Raw genomic sequence first — 27,601 nt, forward strand, 5'->3', positions numbered from 1 at the left:
AACATCAGGGTCTTGCAAATAATTTTAGATAACCTCCACTTATTGACTGGTGTCCTAAAATATCAGGGTGAACACAAAGCACGTGGTAAGGAACAGACTTCTAAAATGGTTCCTTATAGCTTGCCCAAGATAAGCCAAAAAGGACAGAATAGGATGATAAAAATAAAAATGCAAAGTTAACAGCTCACCTGAAATCATTTAAGCAGAAATTATTGTTCTTTCTGTACAAAGACAATAAATGGTACCAGCTGTTTAATTAAGCCTAATGTAACAAAAGAAAAAACAAGCCACAGAAGCAAGGCATTGCTTTCCTGTCAGCAATGTCAACGTTGTGGGCGTTTGCCTTTCTGAAAGTCATATAGAGAGCCTTGCAGAACATCTTATTTTGTTTTCTACAGTCGCTACAGTTTGGTTTTGGAGTAAGGATGAGCAAAATCATCACTGAGACCTGAATTGATTAAATATTCACAACTAGTCTGAAAGACCGTATGCTGGAGTTCCCAGACCTAAGTGGTTTTTTTTTCCCCTTTGCAAGGGTAAAAAAAAAAAGCTGTAAATAGTGACAAAAATCTTCACATAGTTTTTAATATAGTTCTGCATTACATAAAGCTACAAAAATTATCTAATCCATCTAATTATGGATAATTAATATTTTCTTTTTTGTGAGAGCTGGCAGGCATTACTGCAGTCTTCAAGAAGACAGCTAAATGATATTCTCATCACGATAAACATAACTGGCAAGAAGTTTTAAGCAAACCCTCCTGTTTCTCAGACCACTGCAGGAACGTGCAAGAAAAAAAAAAAGTATTTAACTGTCTAGAATTCAATTAATCCTTGTAATCTATGAAGGGTATTTCTTTTCTACACAGAGAACCTTTAGAAATCGCATTGATTTGGCAGGCTGAAATTCTAATTAATCAAAAACATTTTTAATGAAGGAGTTTCACACTAACCGCTTATAGCAACAAACAACATCTCTTATTATAACAGCAAATAGATTTTCATTCATTCTTTCCCTTTGTTTCCTCATTTTTTTTGTACTCAAGTTCTTATTACTACCTATGAAAATAATTTGAAGATTTAGCCTGTCTTTACCACCATCAGTTACAGAACTACCTTACCCATCATCTGCTTTAAGCTCCCTCAGATCACCTTTTTTAATTCTTCAGACTCATTTTCATTTATACATTATTAGATTCCAAAACCGACAAGGCAGACAGATCAAGTTTTAGCTCTTCAATCCCACCAAATCAAAAACAACCGTAATTCATCTCTTCTTAATTCTGTGACAACAGGCAAAAACACTTTGTTTCAACAATTCTTAAGCTAAAAATATTTGGAGAAAAATATTTTTAGAGCAAGTTTACCTGAATATTCAAGTCAGTAAGAAATCTCAGCAATCCTACACGGATTCTGTCTGCCCACAAGCCAAGCAGACCCAGGCTCACAAGCAAGTCTCCCATGCCAGCTGCACTGCAAGAGTCACCTACATGCATGCTTTAGGTCTACACTGGGTTGGAGATATTGGGATTAATTTCGACCTCCATAAAAAAAGGGCTATACTTTAATAACCTTGCATTTACCTTAAGAGTGCAGACACAGATAATTCCCACGGATCAGCTGACAACGCTAACCTATTCATTAATCCAAAACCAAGTCTTGGGATGACACCTGCAACATCTAAAGCACCGCTACTTTAAACCTGCTACAGTTACTTGCACTGGTTTTCAACAGGACTTAAATCTGGCAAGATCTAAATAACTGAAACATTTGCTTCCTAACTGCTTTCCCAAGCCCACGCTTACTCCTGTGCTCTGTGTCATTGATTCCCCCACCAATGAACTGTAATTTCAGAAAACAGGGCAATGTGGAACGTTTATTGGGGTATCCTTTTTTCCTGCAACTTGAAAATTTTTAAGACCTAAACAACTGAGCATTCAGGCCAGCAATAAAAACCCTGGGCAGAATTTAGAGCTACTTCCGAGACTCCCATGATGTCCCCAAAATACATTTTGGCTTACACTTACAAGTTGTCTTGTAGACATCCAATTACGCTCAGTGTTACTGGGGATGCTGTAAGACGTATGTAGCCACACGAGGTCTCAGCTGCTCCCAGACAGCAGGCATGGATGCTGTCGTGTCATTTCTCTCTAGCTGGGCTCAGGAAGAACTAGCCCTGGGCACCCAGGAATACATGGGGAAGGGCAAACATTTCCCCCTCCACCCAGTACACTCAGGGTTCCAGCTGCAGTCTCACAGATAAGCAGAAATATTTTGTTATATTTCAAGAGACTTATCATAACATGCTACGCCACGAATAAATCTACTAACACAAACATTTAATACACATTAATAGTTTTACAAGATATTAATTGTAAAGAACACATTTTAAAAAGGCCAGCTGTTAAAAGCAGACCAATAAAATATCTGACCTTTATGTCATCCTCCCCCCCAAATTTGAATGTGTAATTTTATTCAAAGGCCAAACCATATCCTTGCTACTTAAAAGTCTTCTAGTGCTTAATAAAAACACAATATTCTGCTAGAAAACCTATTCTGGAGCATCAACGTTCTTGTACTAGGAAGCTTTCCACAGTAATTTACATTGATTATTCTGGCATCTAAAGCAAAGGTACTGTTAGTAGCCAGCTCAATGCTTTTAAAAACCTCTTAACATTCTGCTGAACTACCAGTTGGCTCAAGTACCTATGGATTCTGCATACATTTCTGTTTGGTGAAAAACAAATCCACACACACAAATCCCTAGCATACTAGACACCCTGTGAAGAAATAATAAATTGAGATTCTATGTTAAATAGAAACTTAGGGACTTGGGAGTATTTTTGTTTTTTATCATGACCTTGGTTAATACAAGTTCCAACATTACCAGTGGGGAGAAAAAAAACATTTTGAATGTAGTATGTATTCTTTTCGTTTTGAGCTTGCACTTTGAGGATTCAAGAGGCTCCCTTAAAAAATAGTCCATTTTATCTTCAATCAAATGTTTAACATTTCACCAACACAAGGTAGTTACTGTCAAGGTTATAGATAGTTTTTTCCAACATCAGCAGTAAAATAAATACCCCAAATACTGGCATGAACACAGGTATTAGAGACTCCAAAGAAGATTCACCTAAGCATATTTCAACCACATGAACGCGTGATTTCTCATTTCGACTTCCTAGCAGCAAACTAGCGCTAAGTGGAATTCTTGAAACAATACGGTATGCCATATGGCTAAAACTGGATATTAAAATTGAGAATATCAATTACCAATCCACTAATGCTGAGAGCCAAAATCCACGGACAGTAAGAATTTAATCCAATTCAGATACTAAACATGAGCCAGGCCTGACATACAGAAGACAAATCTACTGCCGCTTGCACAGAAAGCAAGGAACTCCAATCTCCTATCAGGGTGACTACAAAACTAAATAAATTCAAAGCTTTCTTAATATTCCAAACTACAGCAATAGGCCTACTAAGGATCTGCAAAAGCAATGCTCCTTCCATATGAACTGGTAGCTCATTTTGCACCGTGATTAAGAAATCACAGCTCCTAAGAAGCAGCAGGATTGTTTCCCACATAACCAAACCGAAGGCTCCAAAGCACCAGGAAGTTATTACATACTGCAGCCAACGTCATCTGGTTTAATTTCAAGAAAAGGCACCCTAAAAAACACAACAGATATATATTTCTACTATAATTAAAGGATCCCCAAAGTAATTGCATTAATTGGAGAATTTTCTCATTCTAAGCAGATTAGTCTTAATTGCTCTGGTTTCAAGTTTTAATAGCTGTGGAGCATTCGTTCTTGAATGATATTAAGAACGATGCTACACAAAGTTCTAAATACTTCCTAATTATACTAATTTTATTGATTACTTACACAAGTAGAGAAATTCTCACTATGTCTAAACACAACTTTTTCAGATTTCCATGAGGTAGGAAAATCCAAAACCTGTTCTTGCTAGGATTTATTGTGTAATTCTAATTTTACATGTTGTCAATGATTTAAATGACCTAACAGCTACAAGGACTTAACAAGGATAAATACAATTTCTCTTATTCACTACAGGATCCCACTTCATCCTACTCCTTTCTGATCCTATACTGAAAGGCCAAATATCTAGCACCAAAAAATTTTTTTAAATTTACAGTTTCAAGTTTAACAGAACATCAAAAGTGCTAATAGATTGAACTAACCATTTATTGGACAAGTATTCTTGTTTAATAATTTGATCTTGATAGGATCTGTACAGGACCAAAACACATTTGGCTAATCTCAGCTTCCCCCCACCCCCCAATGAAAATGAAAAACACACAAGTTTCAACTGCAAATTGGGTCTTCTTCCTTCTTTATGAACTACAGCTAGGCTATTACAGAAAAGTAACAAACACCTGATTATACATGAAGTCATACATAAACACTACTAAAAAGATTGATATTACCAAGGGCTTCGAGGTCATTTGAATACAGGAGACACAACCATCATTTCTTATTGTTCCTACTGGGTACTATATTATTTTAAGCCTGAGTCCAGTATACCAAATATTGACCAAGCTATTTTATTTAAGCTACCGAAGTTAAGAAGCTTGGCTCTATAGTGAAATATCATAAAAGTTACCACAGGAAAGTCCATTAAAATATATATATATTAAAAAAAAAAACAAACATAAAAACTGTTTTAGAATTTTCCATTGTTCCTTTAAAATACAATACCTCGCAGAAGCAGAACCTTTTTAATACCCCCAAACCCTTTCTTGCTCTTCCCCGTAACAAGAACAATTACCTGGAGCATGACAATAATTTCGGGTCAGAAGCAGCTTACAGAGCCGCCAGACGTGGCGAGCACTGGGCAGCAGCCAGGCGACTCCTCTGTGCCCCAGGAAGGCACCTGCCTGCGCGGGGCCTGCTACCTGACTAGCAGAGAGCCTGCAGCCGTGCTCAGCCCTCGCAGAGCCTCCCCAATACCTGTCTTCCAGGTTTAAAATGCCGTTTTTCAGCAACAGGCTTCAGAAAAACAAAGAGCATTTTGATGGTACTAAGCAGGCACTGCGAGGTATAAAAAAAATCGTGTCACCCCTTTATCCAGTGACAGCCGATGTGAAGATTTCAATACAAGTAGTTACTCCTCCCACCAGTTCCTATCTGGAGAAGCTCACAAAAATGAAGAAAAACCCACCGATCTCTCTCAATAATCTCCCCAATGCTCCTCCTACCCCCACCCAAAAAAAAAATAGCAAGCAAACCGAACAAGAAAGTAAATCTAAATACAATTATGAAATAAGATCTAGTTTGGCAAAGCTGTGGTGAGGAGGAGTTGAAAAATGAGAGCTGCCTTGCTGCAAACGCCATCTTGTTGCAGCTATTGGGCCCAGGCACAGAGAGATCCATTCATTCACAGCAAAAAGAAAATCAAACACACACCCTGGCTAATCTGCGGCCACCAAAACAACTACACGATTATCAGCCCTTCTCTTTCTCCCCTCCTAAAGCACACGAGGGGAAAAAAAATCTGATACTTTACACGTAGAATAAATTTAGAGCTTAACATGATCTCCCCGTTTTCTTGCATGCATTTCACACACGCCGACAGCATTTTGTCTCGATTCACATCCTTGTGCTGAGCAGATCAGCTTAAAATACGGGATAACTCTCACGATTAGGGGCAGATATTTTACAGCAGTGAAATGTTTAATTTTCTGATTTTCAATTGCCCCTTCCAACTTCAGCCAACAATTCTCAAAAGCTGTTCAATAACCAGTAAAACCTTGCATTCACAGTCCTTTCCTCCTATTTTCTACTGTGGGGACAATACATAATAACGTGGCACTCGGCATCCTAGAAAGGATGCCTAATTTCAAATGAGTCCCACCTATGACTTTGTTAGGGAATAATGAAGTATCACATTCGTTAAAATTTCAGCTCAGCTTCAGGAATGATAAATTGACATCTTAGGATAACATCTACATCATTCTGATTTTCTTCCGGACTAGATTTTTATTTTTTTTTTTAATAAAATGTCTCTTTTATATGCAAGATTTTCCATCTTCTCATTTCATACAAAGGTGTAGGAATTAAAAATCCTACCCCTTAGATATCCGTTCCATGGGTAAAATATATATATATACACGTTTAAATTAATATTGAAGCCTTTTTGATAGTTAATCGGGAACCAAAATAATATTTTTAACGTTTCCAAGGAGGAAACTCCTTTTTCCTATTGTACAGCCTCCATTACCGCTGCTACGGGCACACAAAAATATGCAGCACCGTAATAGATGGGGGAATGATAAATGCGAAGCAAAATGCATCCTCATCTGTGATCTTAAGGAGAAGAAAACACCCCCGGGCTCCCCGCCGTGCAGGGGGTGCTGGAGGCAGCCTTACCCTGTCGGTCTCGCCCCTCTCTCCTCTCAGTCAGCTTTCCACCATTACAGCAGCCCCACCATAGCTTTCTCTCGAGTGTTTTCTCCAAGCATTCCTTCTGCCGGCTTGATTTCTCTGGAAACTCACCTTTTGTATTTTAACAAAACAGCCCCCCCCACCTCCCCCCTTTAACGCAGACCACCGCGGCGTAATTACAATTAAAAATGGATCCCCGCAAAACCCAGCGTCCCCTCCCTTTTCGCCTTAAAGCCTCCAAGAGAGAAAGGGTCCCACCCCCACCTTTTTCTCTCCTCCTCCTCCAGCCACAACCACACTTCTTTTTTAGGGGAGGCAGGAGCAGGGGCGAGGTGGGGAAGGGGAGCTCGGCGCCCCCGCCATGCTGAGGCGGCCCCGCCATGAGCCGCCCTTCCCGCCCGCTGAGGCGAGGAGGGGGCTGAAATTTTTTTTTTGGGGGGGGGGGTTGAGGACGAAAAATGGGGGCACCAGGGCAGGCTGAGAAAAGCAGAGGAAGGGGAGGAAGGAGGGAAAAGAGAAGTGCGGCAGCGATGGGGAAGAACGGGGGAGGGGAGCGGGGTGGAAGGGCGCAGCCACGCAGAGGAAGAAGGAACCGGGGATGGAGGGGGAGAGCTGAGGGAAGGGGGGGGGGGGGGGCGGCGGGAAGATGGCCTCAGGGTGGGGCTGCGGCGGGGACGAAGGGCTCGGGGAGCCCCGTGTGGGGGAGAAGGGGGCTGAAGAAAGCCGGGCAAGGCTTTATTGGGGTCCGACCCGCCCCAGCCCGACCCGCGGCCGGTTACCTGCTCATTAACGGGGCCGCTTCGGCCGCCCGCGGCTCCTGCCCGCGTCCCCGCCGGCCTGGGGAGGGGAAGGGAGGAGGAGAAGGATGGCGAGGAGGAAGGCAGCCGTCCGCGCTGGGTCTGGCCGATCCCGCCGAGGCAGCGAGCAGCTCGGGCCGTAGAGTCGGAAGCGGAGAGCAGCGGAGGGGGGGGGGGGGCAAAGGGGTGTCGCTGGCTCTCGGCTCCTCCTCGCACGTTCGGTCCCCGCTTAGCTCCCCGCAGCCATCGGGAAGCAAGCAGCCTGGGCGCGGTTAACCTCCCCCCCCAGCCGCCCCGCCCGTGCTGCCCGGCCGGGAAACCCCGGCTCGGCTCGGCTCCTCCTCACAGCCAGCCCCCGGTACGGCGCCGCCCCGCTACCCAACCCCAACCCCAGGCCGACGGCGCCCAAGGCCTCCTTCGTTCCCCTTAGGCAGCGTCCTCCTCCCTTAGCCCCTCAGGAGCGTGTGGAGGCTGAAAAAAAGGGGTTTTGCTGCCGGGAAGGGCGCTGGAGGAGCCGCTTTCCTCCGCCCCGTCCTCGGGCGCTGCCTCCTCACAGCGCGGACAAAGGGCGCGGGCCGCCCGGGTTTCGCTTCCCGCCCTCACGGGGCGCCCAGGCCCGACGCCAGCTCGGCGGTGAGAAGCCCGGCGTAAACAGCAAAAAAACAGCCCCGAAAGTGGCGCTAAACGGTCAAAAAGAGCGTGGAGGGAGAGCAGGGTTTGGAGGGAGAGCAGATAAACCTTTTTCACTGAAGTGTGAGGATATTAAATATAAGAATTGTGGGCCTTTACGCACAAGTAATGGCGGAGGTGGGGGGTTGAGGCTTTAAAAAGCTGCTATCAAGTACTAAATCCCCTTTGTATCGCCATGTTTCTGTCAGGGACTTAAAAATTATGGCAGCTCTGTCGGCTTCCACCTTCATAATTATATTTTGTGGTATCAGTTTCAAGGGAACTCGCAGGGCCAAAGTTTCCAGGGGCTTATTTTCATATTCTACTTATGGGATAAGCATCCATCTCTCCTCTGGAAAGCATTATAGGAAAGAGCAAGTTAAAAAATGACAATGTGAAAAAAAAATAAAATCAATTTCTGTTTTACAGACTGGACCTCACGTAACCCAGGCAGGACAGATGTTACCAATATGGGATCATTTCACTCCAGTGCTCATACACTAAAACTTCATTACTTATTGATGGAAAGTAAGTACATAGTATTGCATCATTTTTTCTCCTATCAACATGTATAAATGTTTTTCCCGTTTGTTCATATGAGCAGAAAAAAGTAGCTAAAATAAAAAGTTAAAAAGGATAAAAAAATTTTGAAGACATACTTAAAAGCCTATCTGGAAAGATTATATTCTAATAAAATGGAATTTAATTTAAAAAAAGTTAAGAGACCATTTTTTTTATCTGCAAACTTCCAGCCTAGCAGAATTAAAAACAAAACAAAAAACTGCGACTTGCCATCATGCTTTCCGAGAAAGGTAGGTGTGGTTACCTGTAATTAGTAAGAGAAAGCATAGGTTTGTCAATTAAACTGTAGGAAAGTGGGTTAGCAATTATTCAGGTTGTCTGTTAAAAACAACTGCTATAACCTGGTGTGGTTAAGCCTTTGTTTTATAATAATCAAATGTTTGTTTTTAAATAACGTATGTGCTGTGCTAAGGCTTTAATTCTTTGTCCTGAGATTTCCAAGTAACAAAATAGGAAATTTACTGAAAATAGAATAAAACATTCATTAACTATAGTCGCAAATTGCTTCTATTTTGTTTAGCAGCCATGGGGAAATAATTTCTTTTCCATCCCCTCCAAGAAATAGGCATGTGTGTTCATCATAGACAGAAATTGTCCCCTTAAAATCTGTGGAAGCACTTGTATACAGGTTGGAGATGTATGTAAATGTTCTTGAGAATGGATGTAGAGATTTGTCTTGCATTCCTTTCAGCAAAATACAGATTAAATTTAACTGCTTAAGAAACAACGCAACAAGTGTATTAGATACGTGCAAAGTATTTTAGAGATCTAAAAAGCAGTTGTATACGCTGCTGCAATATTTAACTCCAATAGTCAAATGGCTATAAGTGCATGTTTTTTTGTGTCCATGGGTTGTTTTTGACTGCGGAAATTTTAGGTAACACTGAATGATCTGGAAGAAACCTGTGTAACACACAGATTATACAGAAACATAGATTTCTGAAGTTCATAACAAATAGTAAATAACATTTTATTTCTCTAAGAGCTCTGGCATTGAGATTTTGTTGTTGGACTGGAAGATTCATTGTATGAATTGTCTGTATCATAATAAAATTATAGTACCTAAACCTTTTTTTTTTAATATAAAATATACATAATGATCTTATCCTGTCCCAGGAATCTTTAATTTAATTTTCATTCTAATTTTTTATGCGTTCTCTGATTTATGAGAGCTAAAGGTAACGTCCTGTCTTGAGGTCTGTGCTACACCAACTCTTAAAATCTGTGGAGTTTGGTTAAGGAAACAGGACAGGACAAATAGAGTTATATCTGCTGAGTGACAACTAATTATTTCACCACACCTATTCTTTTGTAAAAACACAACTGTGCAGTAGTTCCTGTTTCTGATCCAGTGTTTTAATTACATCTCATCTCCAGTGAAAAATATGATTGATATATAGCTATACTACTAGTATGAAGAAAGATTATGAAGGCTGGAAATGGTTGTTGACAGGGTGGAGGGTTGTTTGAGGTGTTGTGGTTTTTTTTGGTTTGGTTGCGTTGGGGTTTTCTTTGTAAATCTCCCTGGACAAATCAGTTGTGCTGCATTTTTAAATCTTCCTGAAGAATCGCACATTACTGTGCGCAACACAATGCACAGAATGTTTCATTCTGGTGTCTTCATGTAGTCCCATCCTGGAAGCTACCGTATGTACATTATTTTTAACACTTTTTTCATTTTTAACCTACTTTTTTGTATGTGCATACAGATACAATCAAAACCTGTCCTAGATTGTATTTGGTGCAAGTGTGCAACAGTCATTAGAAATAAACTCATACATGGATTAAGTCCACTTATCTGTTTCTGTGTCACATTACCGTTTTAGATTAAAAAAAAAGTTGGTAACTAAAATTTTAGCTGAAATTAGCTGCTAATACCTGAAGACCTAATATCCATAATTAACAAAAAGAAGTCTTTGATTTTTTTAATGAGTACAGTTTCAGGTAGCTGGTATATCCCAAGCAAATTAAAATGCCTGAAGTAGATGGGAGATGTAACTCACGTTACTTTCACAAAATAGTGAGAATTCTTATGCCAGGGGCTTCCATACATGCTAGGACTAGGTCAGCTGAAGCAAAGAGAGATTTTTTTTTTCCCCTCCAGAAGCTTGATTTAGATCTGAAAACCTCCTGTAAGCAGGTTGCTCCATAATTCTCAGTTGCAAAATTTCTTGCACCTTTTTCTCAATCATCTTATATTAACCCCTTTATAGAGTGTGCCAAATTAGATAAATTTTTAGACAGATTCACTTGTTTATGTGTTTCTTTAAATGTTTCAAACATGAAGACAAAACTAGCGCAAGTCTGTTGTATTTGGTATGCTACTAGAACACCTGTTTTTGCAGGCTGCTCTGTCATTCAAAACCTGCACGTTACAGCGCACTACAGCGCACTGGTGAAGCTGTAAAATATTGTTTCAAGTTATTCATTGAACACGAAAGAGGTGGTTGTTAAAATGGCCATCTCCATAAATACTGTATATATGAAACTTTTCTGAACAGGGAACAATTATGCCACACAATTTTATATTTTTATCAATTCCTGATTTATAGGACATCTGCTTAAAGACAGCCTGTGACTGCATACACTTAAAAAGTTGCTTTTTGGTTCCAGCCTCCAGGATCTGCTTTCCCTCTTACATACATGTGTCTGCCATCACTGATAAAAACAAAGGTTACTAAGCGTCTTTAAAATACCTGTGAAATAGACTTAAGAATCTTGACGACCAAAAAAATGCCACTTTTCTTCCCTGGTCTAAGATGATTTTGCAGTGAGAAAATAAGGGTGGAGTACTGTACGGGAGTGAAAATCCCAGAATGTTTTCTACATTCTGGTCTTTTCTTATCTGTATCATAATCATGAGACCTGTAAAATTCTGTTTTACATTTGCAGGACACCACACCATGCAACTTGAGGGCTCAGATGGCCACAGGCATCCTACTCAGACATCTCTGCTGCAGAGGTAGTAACTTTCATTGAAAGTGTGGATGAGACAGATTGCGTTAATGAACTGCTTCAGGCATCCCAACTATACCTTTTGTCAAATGTACGGCTGTATCTTTACCACTAAGGCAATTAGAAATACAGAGCTGGAAGGTGCAGTTGAGTTTTTGAGTCTAGCAGCTCATACAACAAGTAACCATGCCATGGGATGTCCTTTGAAAGCTGTGGAAACTGTTTAGAAACAGTTATATTTCTCATTTGGTGATGCCGTAATGTATAGAGCAGTGTTTTTGGAGGAATCCTTACTGGATCTTGATCAATGTAACAGTTAAAAAGACAGTTGTTGCTTGTCTTAGGCTGCAGGAGTAGGAAATCTTGTTCAAAAGCAGAAAGATAGAAGAACGGATATTACATAGTCCTGAGAGAAGGCGTTCTTGTTAAACAAGAAGAGCTAGGATGTAACTTGGTCCCCAAAGTATTAATGAGAACAAGTTTTATTTGCAAGTGAAATTGCCTTGTATACTGCTTAGGAATGTGTTACATTCATGTTTTATTGAATGTTTTGTCAGTATTTTTGTAATTTCTTAGAATCCAATTCATTTTTGCATACAAATAGCGTTGTTATTGCATTTTTGTAATCAAAATTTACATATTCTTGTCTGAGTAGATATACCGCATGTTTCTTATGGTAACTTCAGACGTTCCTGGACTTTGAAAGAATAATCGTCACCAAACAGGTATAAATTACACTCTCTAAAGGGCAAAACCCATCACGTAACAAAATTGTATAGCACCCGAGATGGTATAAAAATACTTGAGAAATAGAAAATAATTATTTATTTTGCCTACTTCTCCACTTGTGACATCCCAGGTGAGTGTTTCTAATGAGTTTACCCAAACCAATAACTCAGGAAAGCACCTCATATTCCAGTATCATCACACCAACGCTGTTTTCCATTGCAGTGTATTTTGTCTGCCTTTGTATTCCTTGATTTCTAGTAGGCAGAATAGCGTATGTTCTACGAAAACTGCAGAGATTCATAGAGTATTCACTTATTTTGATTTTGTTTCAAGTTCTCACCTATTTGGTCCCATCTTTCCACCAAAATTAAATGACACACAGAGCATTTCAGCTCAGCTATGCATCATTCCCAAATCTGTTCTGAGGATCAGGAACTCTTTCGTATTTCTTAAACTGATTTGTAACTGTTCAACCTGCTGTTCTTTGCCAATTCTTTTACAGTTAAGTTAAAATCATGCTGCTACGTTCCTAGGAAGTACCCAAGTAGCAGAATATCAAAATCATTCATTAAAGGAAGTTAATAAAAGCTTACTGAATAGAAATACTCAGTGAGGCCAGGCAGAGGAAAAAGCAGAGTAACTGAGTCTCCTTAGCTACATTCTGCAGTCTCAGTTTCTTTCAGCTTGCCTATTACAATGGAACTAAAAAGTTATGTTATATTCTCTTCTGACTAAAAATGTTTTGCTAATCTCATGTTTTGTTCTCAGAATTCATTTTAAAATAATTGATAAGATTTTAAAGTAGCATAAACTAGCTTTGCAAGTCATCATGTAATTTAGCACAGAAAGGCAGGAAAGTCCATGTGCCTGAGTTTCTTAACTAGTATAGTCTTGGAAGATGATATTGAACTTACTATGGTATGGATTATTGTGGTTCATCTATGAAATGGATTCAAGAATACTTAATTCAGAATTGTTGAGAAACTTCGCAAATTGCTCTAAAATCCTTTGGAAAAAAAAATCTACATATGAGCCAAGCAGAGCAGTCCTGAAGGCCCACGCTATCCTATAGATTTTGTTCTACCACATCAGTGTGCATGTGTTACTGTGAACCTAATAAGCATATCCATTATGTGACAGTAAATCTCATTCTTAACAGAAGCAGAGTAAGCTACACAGGAACAGTACACACTGACAAGCATATGTCCAAAAAGGAATTGTGTATTTTTGTTTTGTCATAAATTCTGGTTGAGGCAGTTTATTTCTAGAGGAAAACTGTATTCAGTTCCTGTCGCCCTGTGACCCAATTAAGATCAACGCTACGCATCTCTGACTTCAACAGTCATAAAAAATCATTGCCTAGTTCCTGAATGTGATTGTTATATTTAGCAAATCATGAAGCATTTCCTAAAGCCAAAATATATCACTACTCTTGTCTTAGACGTAGGAAACTGATGGATATCCACGTGAAATTACTTAGCCGCTACCACCTAGCAGTTTAAGGAAAGAAGTGAGAGGAAACGTTAGTGCTGCTTGAACCTGGATCTATGGCACTGACTACAAGGAATACTAATTTTATACTGTGATACAATCGTACAGAGTGATCCAAATATATAATTTTGCAATCTATATTTATACTTGTTCTACAAACTAACAGAACTTGTCTGCTGGGAGTAAGCTCTGTTCTGAATTTTCCTATATGTTCAGCTTACAACCTTGAAGCATATATGGGAGTCTCAAGGTTGGTCCAAGCCTGTTTGCACACTTACCAACTACTTTTTCCTCCTCTTTTTTCCTTCTATCTGTGCAAACCCATTTGGAGTGAGCCAGAAGAATATTTTTTGTGCCTTTTTTTTTTTCCTACAACCAGAATTGTATCGGAAATCTTTTCCATGTCCTGGTGATTGTAAGAGATCTTGTTCTGTTTTTCTTTCACATTCAAGTGTGTATTATTAGTTTACTTGTTAGTTTTTTCCCTATATCTTGAAGCTCATCAAGCCATAAATCAACTTCTTAAAAGTCCTCTGGTGCTGGAGCATGACAAAGACAATGCAAAGCTGCCCTACCTGGGCAAATGGATGTTTTGCAACATGATGAAATCCCTTAGTGGCATGAAACAGATGTTGAACTGGTTTGAATCACAGCAAACATTGCTGGGAACAGGGGAGAATATAGAATTTAAAATATATAGAATATAAAATAGCATTTTCTTTAAAACCTCTTACCATACACCCAGCATAGGTTGTTTGGAGCTGAGATGGATCTGAAGCAGTAAATGTGCAGATATTAACGAGCAAGTAAATGGACGTATTTCTTGTATGGACACCTATCCTGCAGCTATAATAGCACAAAAGGGCATTGTTATCACAGTCTTAGAGATAGGATTCTACAGGGTGTGTCAGTACATCTGTGGATATATATATATATTTGTAAATACACATGCATACACACCAACTGTACACAGTCTTCTTTAAGTAACTGATCTTTTCAGTAGCATGAATGCAGATGAAGCAGTTTGAGTAAAAGCCTAAAGTCTTTTATTTTCCCATTTAAAGGGACTTTCCTCAAGGGTGTAATTGTCTCATTGGGCAACTAACAGGAAAACAACTGGTACCCTGGAGATGCTGAGAATTTAGAATCCACATTGAGATTTCAGCCTAGCTACTAAACTTTCCATGATGTCAGCTGCATCAGACCTGTGGTGAGGTTTGTCTGCAGGAAATACCTTCAAGTACATAAAATAATCTGCTTATCTAGCTACATGTCAGATTCCTGTAGAAGATTCTTCGATCCTTGACATAGCAGTCCAGAAAGCGGGCACAGGTGTCACAGTGAAGTAGCTACTGAATGTTGAATTACTGAGCAGGGTGATGCTTTTTCAGAGACTTATACTTATTTCATTGCTGCAGTTGCAGTAAAGCTTCAGTGCTGCTGCAGATTCCAGAAAACAAAAACTGCATTCATAAGGCAAAAATATTTGGAGTAAGGGACTCGTATCACTCTCTTTGGAGAATCTATGTTTAGCCAAACAAAGCCTATTTGTGGTAAAGGAAAAGGATGAGGCATGCTTAGAAAATTCAGTAGTCATTCATTTAATTGCAAGAGATAATAAAATGAGCAGATTCAATAATGGTTACTTCCTGTATTGCAGAAGTAAGCATTTATTTCGGGAAGTATACTGGAACTAAGCAAAAGAGTCTGAAAAATGGGTAGACTTCCACCATCCACGTCAAGCAAAAGTGGCAACTGAATTCAGCCCAAGCACTCTGTTAATGCACTGGAAGAGAACTCAGTGAAGAACAAAAAAAGTACACCCATCTTACTGTTTCAGAAGAAAAAATCTGTGTGAATGTTATAGAAGATGTATAGAGGATATTTATAGACTGTATGACAATTTCTCCTAAAAATGCTAAAAAGAATTGAGATGTTAGCATGCAGGACTCTTATCTACCTTGCTGTTCAGCTGATGATAAGAAAAAAGGCTTGAAACAAATCTACTTTCTCAGCTCTCTAAAAATTCACATCTTTTGAACATGAGAGCAAGTCCTCTATTTTATTAAAAAATAAAAAGAACTTTCTTGTGACCTCTGAGACTCAGGTACAGCAAACATCCCAAGTCTCAAACCAGTTGTCAAAGATCCTAATTCTGCAAGACCCTTTCTTGTGAGCACCTGTTCAAAGAAGATGCGCTTATAAAATTCGTGTTTCCAAGCAACAAAACAAAACAAAGTAAAACATCTCTGTCAGGGGAACTGACAGAGGCAGTGGCCTCATTAGTGAAGTCTGATTTTCTGAGGCCAAGCAATACTATTCTAAGAGTTCAGGGGAGATTTTAAGTTACTTGAACACATGACACGGAGGAGTTTTACCCTTGTCTTAACAGAGCCATAATGTCACTGTGCATGCTTGAATGCTGAAACTGGTTATAAAAAAAAAACAAAAAACAAAAGCAGACAACCTCTTGGCATGTAGTGCCACAGCAAATGGTGCCATGGAGAGAAAGGTGAGCACGCCCTCCAGCCTTACTACCCGTGAGGTAGGCAACTTCACAACTGCAACTTCTACAACTACAGGACAGTCATGTTGGTAATTCCCCCACACAGCAGAGAAGCAATGGTTTATGGCAGCGGGCTTGAAATTCCAGAGTCGGAGACTGATCTTTTCAGTTTTATTCTTGGCTTAGCTATGGAATCTGATTGTGAACAAAATATTTAGTTCCTTTGCTTTATGTGCACCGGTGAGGAATGGACATAATAATGTGCAATGGTATTGCAAACTTAAAACAGTAACACCTTCAACGTATTTTGAGATTTTAGAGGTTGGAAGAGATGAAGAAATTGTAGCTGTTGTTGCTGCTGTTACTGAATTCAGTTTGTCAGCTCTAGAAATAAGATTTGAAATCCATTGGCAGGGATATGGGACAAGTTACAACCTTTTTTTTGGTGGGATTCACGTGTGGAAATATGTGCTTGAGCCAGCAGGAAGTCTCTCTTTGGGAAGAATTAACGTGTGAGTAAATAAACAGCAGGCAAAACTAGTTTCTTATACAAAGACAATTACACATCATGGAATAAATTAAGCCCTTCTACATGTATATTTTTGCTTAAAACTATTGAAAACAATTTTGATGGAAAATATTTTGAAAACCTTAGAACACAGATTTGGACTAATGTTTTAAAGGGTTAAGGCAAGCTTTCAAAAACTAGATAGTCAAAGTAACATAAACCACAGGCTTTCCCCACTGATAACAGGTCTCCATGAACACGCACAAAACAGGGAAGAGAACTCACAAACAGGCAATGTGATTAGTTATTTCTCTATAAGCCTGTAGCTTTCTATTAGCTGAACAAACTAGTTTTGGATAAAGTCTATTCTCAGGCGATTATTATGTGCTGAATTTTGATGCTTGATTGAAGACATTTTTTACTTGCGAACTGTAACAGCTGGAAACCAGGTTTTATATTATACTGTGAACAACATGCTAACACTTTTTTTTACGTAAGAAAGCTCAGCAACAGAGCTATAATATTTCCTGTGTGTGTTTAGACTGAGTTATGCTGTTATATTACTGATGTGTATTATGCTAATCCAATAAAACATAAAGACTATTGTATCTTTTGTATCTTCTACCACACTGGTACCAGTAGGGATTTGCATTGGTAATATAACAGCAACAGAACAATCTAGAGAATTGTTGAAGTTTCCTATTTTGAGGTTATGGATACAAGCCTACAAGTCAGTAAAATTCCCCACAAACTTCAGTGACTTCTGGAAGGTTTAGAACTAGAAAAAAAATACGGCACCATGAAAGACAGACACAGCAATATGCTATTCATCACTTAATTAAAAACACAACATATATGGTGACAATTTCAAATGAGCGAACTTACTGCAGTATTTTGAACAGCTTAGATTACTGGATAGTATTTTTAAAAATAGTTTTCTTTCCTTTGAATTTAGTATTTTAAAATAAGTGATCAAGTAGTACTGGAAATAAACTAGTGCAGACCACACAGAGCAGAACACTGCCCTTGGATCATTTTTCCATGTTCATACCTTCTACTTAATCTTTTGGACATACGGATTACAGACTACCATGATAATATGCCTGAAGATAATTTAAAGAATATGTCAGAGGAGAAAAAAAAGACACCCCGAAAACCAATTCCTATCCATAACATCTTACAATATTAGAAACTTAAGTAAATGTACTTCTCACAATTTAAAACGTGAGTTTGCTTTTTTTGCATTTCATTTGGTTTTATCATCAGATTATTCAATTGCAGTTTTTGCATCTCCCATAGTTCTTTACTCTGTGTGTGTGTGTGTGTTGAATCCTCATAAGAAATGTAATACAAATAACCAGGAATGACATTTTCAGTATTTTTAATAAAAATCTTTTTCCACTGTCAAAATTAATGTTGGAGTCTCAGCTAAAAGCATTATGTGGTTTATTAATACGCACTAGTCAGCAGGTCTACATCTAGATAGAGTATCACCCTCAGGCATTTGTTATTGACTGTACTGCTATTTATTATTTATTAATCTGCTACTGTGATCATCTGAACGTGGCCAAAGCTCAGTGAGTCCTTTTTCTCATACATATGCATGAGTAAGAGGGTGACGTGGTAGGGGTTTTAAAAACTTGCCACTTCCCAAAGCAAGCGATTGCACTTGGCACTGAGGTGAGTCCCAGTTTCATGCTTTCGTGCTTTGTGCCAGTCTTGTGGTAGGCTGCACGTTAGTAACATAAGAAGGCTGTCAGATTTGATCCAAGGGCAGTGTTCTGCGCTGTGTGGACTGCACTAGTTTATTTCCAATACCGCACTTGCTTAACCTGGGCTGCAGCTAAATCAGCCCCGTGTACTTCTGCCCACACGTATGGCGATAACAGAATCGAGGGGAGGTCTCAGGAACGGATAGATTCAATTGGAGCAGGGGGTGGTGGTAAGAGAGCTGTAGCTCTTCCTGTCCTCCTCCTCCTCCTATTGTAACTAGTGGGAAGAGTCTGCATCCTGCAACACATGACGAGCAATTAGCTGCTCAGGCCTCTCTCCCCCTGCTCGTGTTGCTGCTGTACTGCTGTCTTTTCTGGCTGTGCTAGCAAAAGGTACTGAAGCAGGTGCTGCTGCTGTTCCTCTCCCCAGCATAGCATGTTCTGTTCTGGAGGTAGGTCGGTGATAGAATAAACTATGCCTGGTGGAGCTTAGTCATAACTGCTCTGCAAATGCCGCACGCTGGTTTTGTTATACCCAGAAAGCATTCTTGTAGGGAACATGTTCACCATGCAGTGAAGCACTAGAAGCACAGCCACACATCCTAGAGATAGCTCTACAGGCAGGTTTCGGAACTGAAAGCATCAGAAGCTGCCCTGGTGTGTTGCCACACCTGGATTTAGCCCGGCTGTACAGCACTTCACTGCCACGGCTGTGCCACCTCTGCCATCCTGGCAAGGAGCTTGGCACATACACAAATGCCACGAGGTAGTGCCAGTTTGCACGGCTCTAGCTCAGAGGTTTTAATGTTGTGTCACACTTTCTGCGTCGTTGTTCTCCTAGCATACCTAACATGTGCTGCCAGAGCTTAGTTATAACATGTTGTTGTCATCATCGTTTGTTTTTATTTTTGTTGTTGTTTTTGTACTTTTTTCATATCTATTTCAATCTGAGGCTCAAACTAGACTGGCCATCAGCCCAGAGGCTAGCAAGTTGTTTTTAAAGGACTCCAAAGCCTAGATAAAAATCAAGCAATTGAGATTAGCCTATTAAAATTAGTTTTAGCTTAGGTGATGACTTGATCCAGGCCTGGTTTTCTGTAGTTCTTACTCTGCAGTTGTGGCACGTTTATATTATGGCCAAGTACCCACTGTCATCAGTAAGAGTTTTGCCTGGTTTGTTGTAGAAGTAGGACTGAATGGCAAAAACAGTCACCTTTGACACACACTTCGGTGATGCTTGCTTTAGGGACTAGGTTCAGCTTTGTAGACAGCTAGAAAATGCAACTCAACTGTTAAGAATATTTTGGGGATTAAGTCTTGTCCTTAAGAACCACTTGGTCTGTTGTGCTGCCTGTCTTGTATGCTGCAGCTGAAGGTACTGGGTGTAAAAGCTAACTGTTCTACAGTCAGCTGAGTTTTCACACAGCACAGGCAAGGCTTAAATATATTCCCTGCTGTTCTGCATATAAGGAGGTGGAGGAAGGAAATCTGGAGAGGAAGCTGAACTTCCTGTGCCAGAGTTTTTATACTGGAGCCTTCCCTGAATTCAAAACAATGCAGCAACAGCTTAAAATATGAATCACTAGAACTGCAGACATGCAGGATTTGATTGTCTGCCAGGAAGACCCCACAACTGTGATTAGGGATTCATGTGTTTTTTTGTAAATCCATAACAGAAACAATCTGACTCATTTTTGGACCTAGCAGTTGCCTTTCTTCCCCCACCCCATCTCCAGACTGAGAAGAAACTCCCTCTTTGTAGTTTCATTTCTCTGAATGCTGTTTCAGATTTATGAAGTAGCTAATTTGGGCATCTGGATTAATCACGAGCACGTGGATAAATGACTGCACAAGCTGAGATACAACAAAAATGGGCACCAAATGGCCATCTTACAGGGCCAGGTCTAAGCAGACAGTCAGGGGAGGTGAAAAGTAAGGACTGTGGCAACTAGAACTTTCAGCTACATGGATACATGTACACACTTGCAGTTTTATATTTTGTAATTATAAATGAAGATATCACCAAACTAATCCTATAAGTTACCAAGTTATCCTGATTTTGTTTCCTGTTATTTAGTTATATTAATGTGACCCAGCATCTCACACACTGATTAAAGCTTAGAGATTTTGGATTATAAATTTCAGGCCTACACTAGTGAGATATGTTTAAAAATAAAGAGGTAGAAATCAATACAAAACTTAGATATTTTGTTGTTGTTATAGCATAGCACTAAGCAGTTGTTTTACAGTATTGCTAGGTACAATTCCCTTAAGAAAACTTTTTTTTTTTTTCAAATTGCTGATCATTTTGATTGAAACCTATGGGAACAAGGGCATGAGCTGGTGAAATACAGCTTTCTTGTCAATGACAATGAGAGAAACTGGAGAAAAGGAAGATCTTTCTTTTCTGGGCTGCAACAGCATTATTCCTCTTGTTCTTTTTTTAATCCAGGCGACTTCCTGTACTTCTAAAACATCATCTCCCACAGGAGGGGGTACTTGCATAGCATTTTCCACCCAAAAGCACCATGCAAAGCAGTAGGTAGATTGCATTTATTTTTTGTGCTTTCAAGCAGCTTACCATTTCTGATTAAACAGGTCCTGTAGAAGCATCTCCTCTGCTCTGTCTGATTTAGTCTTGCCAGTTTTCTCCCCATTGGTACTTAAATCAGCAGCACACTGAGCTGACCGCTGTAATCACAAGCCTGTGCTGAACTCTCACCGTATGAGATGATGCAATGCTGGTCTAAGTAGTGCAACAAGAAAGCATTGCATAGGTAGCATCAAAGCATACAGCCTGCCAGCACAGTGTGAGGAGGTAAACAGGATGATTAGGTATCCAGCTCACATGATATTTCCCATGGTTTGCTTTATGCAGCTGTTGATTCTAGACGTACATTCAGTAGAAATAAATTTAATGTCACAGTTAAATTCAGGTGAAATTCCTAAATGATAGGATCTAGGCAAGTTGGAAAGAAGATGCCATTAGATTTTGATAATTAAGGGATTGAAGCATCTGACATACGATGAGAAGACAAGCAAGCTGGGTTTCTTTAGCCTCAAGGCTCAGGTGAGATCATGCCAATGATGGTATACAACACCTGATGGGAAAGCATAAAGAAGAAAGAGGAGGAATTTTCTCAGCAGGCACCCACTGACAGGGCAAGAAGCAGCAGCAGCAAACTGAAATGGGAAAAAATTCCACTCAAATGTTCAAAAAAGCTACTTCTACTTTAAGGGTGGTCAGGCACTAGAGCAGATTGCTCAGAAAGATGGAATCTGATTTTGGAGAATTCAAAGGGAGATTAGGTCCAGAGCAAGCTACTCTAGCTGACCCTGCTGTGAGTGGGTGGGTTTGGCTGGGTGACATCCAGGTCTCTTCCAACCTCAACTGTTTGGTGTTTCTGTAACTTCTCTATTTAGACAAGGGGAAGCAGGGGAAAAGCCATTCAAAGTGGTGTGTGTATAGATGCACAGAATATCTGCGGTAGAGCTGGAATCTGTCACATTCCAGGATGTTTCTAGATTGAAAGATAGCCTTTCCTATTAGCACAGAATGTTTCTTGAATATTATAGCGAAAATAACAGAGTATATACTTTACTCTCTCTATGGCCCAAGTCACTTGAACTTCAGGATTTCACAGCAGGTATGAAGGACATCTTATCTAGTAGGCTTTTTGATCTCACTATATGCTATTTTAAAGTAAGGAGTAAAAGAATATTTTTTTCCTCCAAACAAGGTTGATTAAATTTCATGAGAAAGTTAAATGCTACTTACCAGCACCTAGTCTGAAAAAGGGACGTTCACAGGGGTCTCTGAGGCTCACTGGTGCCATCTCGTGGAAAAAGGCAGTTTAGGTGGAGTAACAGGCGTCATCTGATACAGTGGGGGGCTGAAAGCAGACTCTAGAGACCTCTGAATTAGACTGAAGGTTATATATAGTCTTTGCTCTTTAGTCTGAGTTTCAACAAGATAGAAGTGAGCAAAATTATAAAAAGAAAGTGATTGTACAAACTGTCAGAGGAGTAGCGTTCTTTAGTGTTTACATCTAAGGTAGCATCTTGCAGGACACTTGATATTACTGCTTGATTTGAGCTACTTGGGAAAGCAAGGAAGAGGAGGGTCAGGTGAGAACCAAGCACTTCAGTGCAGATGCAGGCATTTGTACATTTGGAAAAAAGTTATGTCCTTTCTCCAAGGCACCCAAAGGGAACTTTCAATATCATGTAGTCTATTTCCCCTGACAGTAATTTAAGTAAGATTGCTCTAAGTTACTCCTTTATTTAAAACTGGCTTTAAAGGCTCCTTCCCTTGGGACTAGCATCTACCTGACATATCCATAGCTACTTGCTTAGTACTGACAGATTCCAGAAAGAGAATGGGTAATGAAGGGAAGATGATCAGGAGGATATTTTCATAAGCAGCTTTTTACAGTTAAAGCTGTGCTGGATATTGCACTTTCCCAGTGTGCGAATCTCAAAGGCTGTGCTTTGCTTACACTGCACAGTCTGTTTCTTTTCCCGTTGTTTGAATTTGCAGTTAGGTATTTCCCAGCTGCTTTGAAATGGTAAGGAAAGAACTGGAGAAGATGCTGCAGAACTCTCACCTTTACGTCTTGGACCAGCCATTTATTCCTTCCAGTATTCCAGCGATTACTAACTGTACAATTTCTGTGCTTAACAGGGGGCTAAAAGAGCAAACTGCAAAACTAAAGAGCCTGGAATACATGTGTACAGAGTGAAACCTTTCTGTTGAACCAAAATATCTAGCTTTGTTGTCGTTAAGGTAACTGAGTGTTTTCACACAGCACACTGTAGCTGCTGCATCTGTACTGTACTAATGCTCCACGAACATAAAACATTCTGGTAGCAGTTCTCAGAAAGCTTACGTGCCAGATCTTTATAGCTGGCCATGTTTGCTGCAGGTTACTTAGCAATTCTAATACCAGAAGACCCTCTTCTGAAGCGGTACAGACAAAACGAAAATCTCAGCACTGAAATGAGGCAGATGCAGTCTTTGAAGTACAAAACCCACGACAGATCATAATACTTGGTTTACCTAGAGCAGGGCCCCTTTTTCATTTATGTCTATAAATCTTGTAGTAAAAGCGGTAATAATAAACCATAATTATTTGTGGAAACAGACAGGTTTATGCAGAAATTACAGAAGGAGTTGGAAAGAAAACTTTCCATTTCTCTAACTTCTAACTTTCTAAACTCTAACTTTCAAAACCAAAATTCAAATGAGAAACTTGAGCCAGTAGTCAGGTCCAGCCAACCAAAAATCGTAAACATCGATGTGACTAACATGTGCCCTGAAAACTAACCAACAGTTTGAATTCAAGACTCACAGATAGTGTAGAAGCCAGATCTTATTCTGTTAAATCAGTTTTTAATTTTTGTTTTGTAAGAAATGAGAGAATTGTTATTTGCCAGCAAGTATTTAGTCATTCTTCAGTTATTTTGTGCAAATGTTTATTCACCTTGAGTTACCAGTTGATGGGCCAGATAATAAGGGGCTTCAGTAATACAGTACTGGTTTTTCTACTGAAGGCCTGTTCTAGTATTAGGATTCTAGCAAAGTAGAAATTCTTTTTTTCCCCCTAAGTACTTTCTGGATTACATGCATACACACTGAGGTCATCTACTCCTAGTACGCAGCCATTTGTGCTAGAAGCCATCAAACCCCTGTTCTGTAATACATTCTCTGAAAAAGGTGGTGTCATAGGTTCAGTGTGTGGCAGTCAAAAACAAGACTGAATCCATTTCACCAGGGCACACCTCATCTTCAGTGAAGAATGACAAATGATTTTTTAATATAAAACTAACACGAGTTAGGTTTTAAAATCAATTACAAAAAATCTCCCATAGATTAAACCATCTAAGTGAAATCTCCTCCCTCAGGATGAAGGGCAGACACTCCCCTGACTCCCCACGCCCTTTTTAAATTAATATTATAACACCTAGGACCAAGTCACAGATACTATTGGAAGACGTAACAAAGATCCCTGAACCTGCAAGAATTCCTGACCGTCTGCATATTTCGAACTTGCTGCTTAATGCAGCAAAGCAGCCCTCAGGCCAGTAAGATCTATTTTATTGATTGGTCATACAGCACATACTGCACGGTGAATAAATGGTATTTGGGGGCAGTGAGGCAGACAAAGGCAAATGCAAGGCAGAAAAAGAAATGGTTTTTCTCCAACTCTTACTATATCCAGACCCTATTGATGCTTCACTCTTGATGTTGCAGGTTTACCACTTCATACTCTCCAAAGATTATAATGCATTGATCATAAAAGCCATTATAGGTGTACCACTGTACTTATATTGTTAACGAGCTTGGCTATAAAGGGATTTGCAACCTGAATTTCATGACAGAGCCAAGGTATAATTTGCTCTGGGCTATAAAGCCCATGAATTATTGAGGCAATTTACTTCCAAGCCTGCATTTTCCTTCTGAGCACAAGTGCTCATGGTGAGCGCATGTGTCTGAGAGAGGAAAGACAGGACTGCAAGCTGCTGACAGTGATAGAAACACTGACGTGCTCCAGCAGGCCATCTCCCCATAGTAAGCTCTTGCACACAGCCAGCAAATAATTGTTTTGGCAGTTATTTTCTGCAATTTTGGACAAACGGGAGAGGAATTGCATGTTCAACAGTGCCAAATGAGCAGCAGATTCAATTCATAACAAAAAATGCACTTTAGGTTATTACGGAGAGGAGCTTTTGCCTTAGAGATGTCACAAAGCTTGCGTGGATATTATCAGACTTCAGCAGATCTAGCGATGGTGAAAATGCTGGACTGGCGAATCAGAATTCTTAAATCCTTCCTCCAGCTGAGCTTATAGCCTGCTGCGTGACCAAAGTCTCCTGCTCAATGTTCTGTTTGAGCCTCGTTTCCTAAGGCACTGAGGTTTTGTAATCACACTCAGTCTGTCCCACCTCCCCTCTTCCCATTCCCCACACGCAGCTAATAATTCAGAATCCACTGACCAATTTCCACCAAGTTTGATGGAGAACTGGAGGTCTCAAAGACATGAAGATCCTGAAAGGTTCATGAAAACAGGAGCTGGGCAGAGAAGAGGGATCTTTTAATACTCCTATTGCAGTAAAGACTGCAGCATGAGCTCACCTTTGTTAGGCACTGGAGGATGCACACAAGATCTTACATGTGTCCTAACTATAAGAAAAGCTTCTACAGCAGTTTACATATCATTAAGTGTTAAGAATTTGTCATAATATATAGAAAACCAAGCTCTATTCGCTCTGCTACTCAAAGAACTCAGATGTGTTTGGGTTTTTTAATTACTTTTTATATAAGATTTCCCCTCTAAGAACTGATTCCCACTATGGTAGGCACTGTGGGAGAATTTCCCATGTTAAAGGACACACGCCTTAAACACAGGACCAACAGGATGGGAAAAGAAGCAGGGACATAAGAGAGGAAGTGGCTTTGTGGAGGTCACCGAACAGACTTCTAAACACAACACATCACAATAGCACACCCACAGGCAGCTGCAAGCAGATTTCCTTAGCCAGGGAATAGAAAACTTCAGCGTTCTGAAGGAGAATTACTCAACACCAGTGCTGTTGACAGGACTCTGCATTTTTCAGTGCATTCCTACAACAGGTGAGAGCAGCCTGATATACCAACAGTAAGACATGAACACTTGCATCAACGCTGTCAGCATAGCTCTAGTGAACGATGCTGTATTTAACATCACTGAGTTAACTGTGGTCATCAGCTGTCTAGATGATGGCTCCCAGTACTGCCAGGACCATAGAACTGAACTAGTGTGAGCAATCCTGAGAAGGATTCGCAGGCTTCTTCAACATAAACCAGACTAATCTCGGTCTTTGGTACAAGGCCTTTTCTTACCCCTGCCAGTGGTAAAGTTATTTCCGATACCAGCTCAGTGGAATATCAGGTGACAATCGGTATCAGCAGCGGAGTTATTTATTACTCAAAAGGTTGAAGGAAGGGAAGCATCTATCACACATTGCGTGAACAGTGTATTGTAACATAGACCTCTCAGTGACAAGTCATTTCAGACCAACCCTGAGCAGAGCTAACAGTGAGTGAACTCCTGTTTGGCTAAGTGCTTCATCTCAGGTTATTTAGATATGCTTGACTGACTGCTTGATTAAAAAGTTACTGAAACCGTTAATGTGTCCATTTAAATTTACTTCTCTGCTCTGGAATTTTTTTCCAAACTGTTTAATTAAAGCATTTTAGAGAGGGAAAATGTGCAGAGTAATTCTTTACGAATAGAAATATGCTGATCCTGGATCTTCCTGAAAGGCTCTTTTATATTGCCACCAGGGATAGCACATTTCTCATGAAAGGCTTTTGTTTTAGAAATTCACAGTTTAGATCACCATAGCACTAATAAATAGTATCCATTATAGCATCTTGTTTTGAAGCTTCAGAATACTTTTAAGAACTAGCTATAAATAATACATAGACATCGATTTAATTCTCATTGATATGCACCCGCTTCCAGTTGCTCTCTGATGGCTCTTAAAGAGCCAATGGAAGCACTGTGCAAGATTCCTGACCAGAAATCGAGATGTTATACCTAGTTGGAAACAAGAAATAAGGTACCTATGGTTAAGAGGACTAAAACTGAATGTAAGCTAGGCTCTTTTTCTGCAGTTGATTCTTACTGTGTTTCCTCTACTAGTGCAGAATCCAGTTCTAAAAGAAAACAAATTACATTCCAAACGCTTTCACTGATAAAACCAGGGACTCATCATACATGAGTGCAATTGAAGTGTAAGAAGAATCCTATCCATCCTTTCCCCTTCATGGGCTCAGTAGGAGAAATAAAGGAACACCGTGTCTGTCTAGGTTGGGAGTTTCTGAAAGTATCTTAGTTCCTGCTTGAGCCTCACTAACGCGCACTGACAACACAACAAGGTTTTCTAGAATCATAAAGTCAGACCCCACACAGATAAACAGAGCTAGCAAGAACATGAAGCAAAAGGCAGAAAACAAACATTTGTGAAAAGTGACAATAGAAGTAAAAACAATACTAATCTCCATTTCACATTTTCATATTTAGTGGATGAGTTTTAAAATGTTAATTGAAATAAATAAATTCATTTTAACTTACCACATAGGAGGATTAAGAACCCATAATATTCTCCTCTATTCCTATCACAAAAATACAGGTTGAACAAAAGCTGGTTCCTGAACCTAATTTTATACACGTTAACAAGAAATGTTGCCTTTCTCT

At 39.8% G+C, this 27,601-nt stretch overlaps 1 protein-coding gene and 1 long non-coding RNA gene across 19 annotated transcripts in view; one reads left to right on the top strand and one right to left on the bottom strand.

Annotated features, from left to right (window-relative positions):
- The window catches only part of GNB1 (G protein subunit beta 1), a 45,326-nt gene extending 37,938 nt beyond the window's left edge, over positions 1-7,388 (bottom strand). The window contains exon 1 of the mRNA XM_066982237.1: positions 7,190-7,388. The gene's annotated coding sequence lies outside the window, so the exon portion shown is untranslated. The remainder of the gene's footprint in view (positions 1-7,189) is intronic.
- LOC106044613 (uncharacterized) overlaps positions 6,698-27,601 on the top strand; it is a 37,984-nt gene continuing 17,080 nt past the window's right edge. For 12 of the 18 annotated variants that reach the window (XR_007164716.2, XR_007164714.2, XR_010826380.1 and 9 more), the window contains exons 1-4: positions 7,593-7,960; positions 8,306-8,404; positions 11,351-11,420; positions 12,069-12,138. This is a non-coding gene — a long non-coding RNA (uncharacterized lncRNA). Of the gene's footprint in view, positions 6,817-7,468; positions 7,566-7,592; positions 7,961-8,305; positions 8,405-11,350; positions 11,421-12,068; positions 12,139-15,293; positions 17,256-20,811; positions 20,898-27,601 lie in introns of those variants that run through there. The other 6 variants (XR_007164715.2, XR_010826391.1, XR_010826388.1 and 3 more) reach the window with 6 other exon arrangements.

Source organism: Anser cygnoides, chromosome 23, assembly GCF_040182565.1.
Source record: "Anser cygnoides isolate HZ-2024a breed goose chromosome 23, Taihu_goose_T2T_genome, whole genome shotgun sequence".
Taxonomy (NCBI): domain Eukaryota; kingdom Metazoa; phylum Chordata; class Aves; order Anseriformes; family Anatidae; genus Anser; species Anser cygnoides.